The sequence below is a fragment of the Palaemon carinicauda genome, chromosome 12 (assembly GCF_036898095.1).
Source record: "Palaemon carinicauda isolate YSFRI2023 chromosome 12, ASM3689809v2, whole genome shotgun sequence".
Taxonomy (NCBI): domain Eukaryota; kingdom Metazoa; phylum Arthropoda; class Malacostraca; order Decapoda; family Palaemonidae; genus Palaemon; species Palaemon carinicauda.
The window spans coordinates 96,572,081-96,576,665 of record NC_090736.1 but is presented as its reverse complement, the minus strand read 5'-3'; positions in this window follow the sequence as shown (position 1 = coordinate 96,576,665).

Sequence of the window (4,585 nt, the reverse complement as noted above, 5' to 3'; positions counted from 1 at the left end):
TCCTGGTATTTTGATAACGTAAGTCAGCTCAATGACCTTCTCCAAAACCCGGAATGGTTCTTGGATCTTGTTAGCGAGAGGGAATCTCCTTATCAGTAAGTAAACTAATACCTGGTGTCCTACCGCAAACTGTCTGTTCATACTTTTCATACCAAACCTTTTCTTAATTTTTCCTTGGCTCTACTTCAGGCTTTAGAGAAAAAAAATTTCTTATCTCGCCTATCGTTTTCCTCTAATTCTTGACATATTCTCCATACGTTTCCTCTCGTTCTTTTCACTTTTCTGCCAACACTATCAGTCCTCTTATTTTGTCGTCCGAACACTTATTTCGTTCAGGCTACATCCCATGCATTCTTGATAAGCATTGCGTACCTCAAACAGCATCATCGGTAGCCCGATGTGTCCTTCATTTCCCTTTTTGTTGCAGTACTTTTTCAAAAATACTATTTAGGGTTTGATGAAATCTCTCTTATACATTTTGGGTGTCAGGGTGATAAGCAGACAGTTGTTGTCTCACATCCAATAGTTTCATCACGTATCGAAACAATTTTGACGCGAAGTTTTTTCCTCGGTCACTCTGAACAATTTCTGGAATGCTGAACTTAGTATAAAAGTCTGCTAACCTCCTTGTGATTACTTTGGCACTGATGTTCCTGACCGGTATGACTTCTGGGTATCTCGTCACTGGACATATCAAGGTTAACATATCCTTGAGGCCTTTCTTCGTCCTCGGTAACGGTCCAACAATATAAAATTATTACCATGCAGTAAGGTTCTCCTCGCGCTTCAGTCGGCTTTCTAGCCATCCGACAAAGGTGACATGTACAGCAAAACTGGCTCGCATCCTTATGCATGGCAGGCCAGAAAAAAAGTGTCTCATAATCTTCTCCATTGTCTTCCTTATTCCCATGTGTTTTGTCTCATGCTCTATGGCGATCACATGTCTTCTCTACGGTGCGGGAATCAATATCTGATGGTATATCCCCCATTCAGCATTCCCAGGAATATTAGCGGGTCTATGCTTTCTCATATGCAATCCATCCTTAAGGTAATAACAGGTGGGAGGCTGCGGCACCTTCGTCTCATCCACCACATTGTACAATAACTCTGTTAATGTTGCATCCTTCCATTACAATCATATTAGCATTTCCTGACTCACGTGTCCTACTTCTAACGCTGAGTTCTCTATTTCTTTCAAATCCATTGCTTCCTTGTCTTCCTATTCATTCTTTTGTCGTTCCTCTTCTCTCGAGCTCTCCCAGGAGCTCTCCTCTTGTGTACCAAAATGGGAAACCTCTTCTTCTGTAAATAAATCCTTTAAGTTCATCATTCCTTGGTTTTCTCTGGTTTCTTCTGCAGCCACTTATTTTGTCATACTCCTAGTTATCACACAACAGGGAAACATATACGGGTAGTTCTTCTCGAGTTCAGTCAAAGGACTATACTTAGTGGTTTTCCCGTTACAATGGTACAAGGCACAAACGGCGCTCCACCAACCTTATCACCAAGTAGGACTTCCACTCCTTCGACAGCCAATGAATCTTTCAACACAAAATTAAAATGACCTGTCACCAAGTAGCATGAAAGTCTCAAACAGTAAATAGGAGTAACTTCATCAGCTCCTATTTCTTTTGAAATGACTGAATCTCCTGTGAGAGACTGTTTCACCAACAGGTGTACACCTTTTGTCACCACACTATGATTAGATCCTGTGTTGTGCAATATCTTAACCAGGATCTGTTCGCTCCCATTCAGAGCGGCAAACATATCTTCATAAACATACGATTTGAAGGCATCCAAGCTATTTGTGGTTTTTCTGATCATCATGTAAACGTTAGGTGGTTTATTTTCCTCGGTGATATTTCCCGTTTGATTCTTCGTCTTTGCATTCTGTGAAGTGGAATTATCCTTAACCATTGGGCGACTGCTTTCGGTTGGTTTAACCGAATTTTTTTACTGATATGGCCTTTCTTGCCATACTTATAACAAGTGATATTAATCTTCTGTATGTCTTTCCCAACACCCAAAACAGGATGATTTGATAATTGCTCTTGTGGTACTGTCACATTATACACATTTTGCATTGAAATAGTACCAGTGCTACTTCCCCTATAACTATTGAACTAGTTCCCATAGTGATTAGTGTACTGGTTTGAAGGGTTCTGCGAATACTTGACACTTGGTCGAGGCGACGGTTGAAACTTCATACCCAAGGAGGGTTTACGACTGATAATATTATAATCTTCACTCAACGAAGCGGCTATATCAAGTTGCTTCACCTCTCTATCTCTCAAGTATATTCGAAAATATTCTGGAATTCCTCCTAGATATTGTTCTAGGACTATCAGTTCTTCTAGATCAACCATCTCTCTCACTTTAGCAGCCTCTATCCATCTCTTAAAACATCGTCGCACCTGATAAGCATAATCCACAGAAGTCCTTTTCTCGTCCTTCCGCAAACTTCTGAAGTTTTCTTTATAGTATTGGGTGGTCATCTAATACCCTGGCCTGTCTTGCTTCTTCTCTCTCTCTCTCTTTCTATCCATCCTGCTTCCATTTCCCTCGCATATCTTGTAATTTTTCTTGCCTCTTCTCTCTCTCTTTCTTCCTGTCTTGCCTTTTTCCTCTCTCTTTCTTCCCATTTTGCAATTTTTCTTGCTTCCATTTCCTTCTCTCTCTTTTTCTTCCCGTTCTCTCTCTTCTGCCATTTTCTTCAACTTGATCAAATTCTCTTCCGCTGCAATTGGCTGAATCTCAGCCTCTATGTTACTCTCGTTTCATCCCTTCAGTTCTTAGGTCAACTGATACTTACTTCTCTGCAAATTCTGCTTCAGCCTTCTCCAAAAGTTCGCAAGCAGCTACAACATCTTTTTTTTCTGGCAACATTCCTGAGTTTATTAACACTTCTGAGGCTACACACTGGAATTGGTCTTTAATCATTCCACATGTTGCATGGCCACCACATGCCATTGAAATAGAGAGCCACTGAGCTCTAGTTACACTAACTTCCGATAATTCTAAAGCAATTTGGTTTTCCAAAAACTTCTGTGCATTCAACTGTGCCATCTTGTACTTCACCAAAAAATTATACCTCTCCGAAAATATACCCTAACAATACACAGAATCCTATCAACACTAAACTGGTCAAACCATTAATGAAATATTTAAAACAGACTCGCTCGATCCTGGGTCTGGACACCAAAAATTATGTATTACGGCTGACGACTGAAGTGAATTCCCGAGCTCCAAAACACACCTCTTTTATTTTACATAAATCTGATACACACGAAAAAATACCTTGAACTCTGAAAAAAAATACGCTACTCCCACATGGTAATATATATGAACACTAAATATCAAAAGGTCTCTTTACGTTACACTCAAAACGAAACTGGGTGTTTATTTTACTTTAACGTGAACTATTCTAAAAACAAACTTTTACTTCAGTTCTTAATCAGGAAATCGAGTGAAGTACTGTAATAGGTATTGGTGATTAGAATAATACATACTTTTAGAAAAATAATCATATTCTATTAACAAGAAACAACAATTCAAAGGAATTAGCACCTGAAAAAATCACTTGAAATTTAAATATAAACTAGATATGAAGAAGAAATAACAAATCAGAAAATAATAAAAACACGGGTTTCAGTTTTAAAAAAAATATTTAATTTTGAAAATAAATGAAAAGAGTTAACACTAATGAATAACCCATAATGAAATGGTTAGGCAAGATTTTAATGCACTTCCCTTTTAACCTAACAGGGTTGGTCACAAAATTTTCAATATAAAATTTCTTATAACACTTAGTTTACCGTTAATCAAATATAAAAGAATATGCCAATGTTTCACGTACACTGCAGACATATGAGAGTTATCACTTTTCACGTACGGGAGGAGACTTGGGAGAGGATTGGCGGAATGATGGTTTTCATATATCAGGCTTGAATTCTCTGTCTGTCATGCCTTGCTATGCCCCTTATAAATGCATCCTAATTCACATGGGGGCTTACGGCGCTAAACTTGGGCGGCTCTCACAACGTCAGGTTACCATCTAAGCAATATTTGGAGCCGGTCACCATCACCGCGCGGCGAGGGCAACCTTCAGTTAACTCATCCCACCTACCTCCTTCAACATTAGGAAAATAAAAGAAAATCTAAATCTATAATTTTCCTGCATTTTCCAACCACGTGGAAAAAAATTATGAAATTCTTTGTGCTACCTTTGGTGTATCATACAGCATACCTAAACAATAGTATATAAGACATCGAAACAAAACTGTGTTAAATAAAAAAAGGTAATTCTTAAAAAAAAACTTAAATTTACATATATGAAACTGAATTAAAATACAATTAAATTAACGACGAAAGTCTATTGTAATATACACATATTACTCAATTTTATATGTGAAACACCCAACTTATGAGCTGGCTATTCATATCTTAAATACACAAATAAAATACATGAATAAAATATATACTCTCATGATACACCAGCTTTCAACGAATATATATATATATATATATATGTGTGTGTGTGTGTGTGTGTATATATATATATATATATATATGCGTGTGTGTGGGA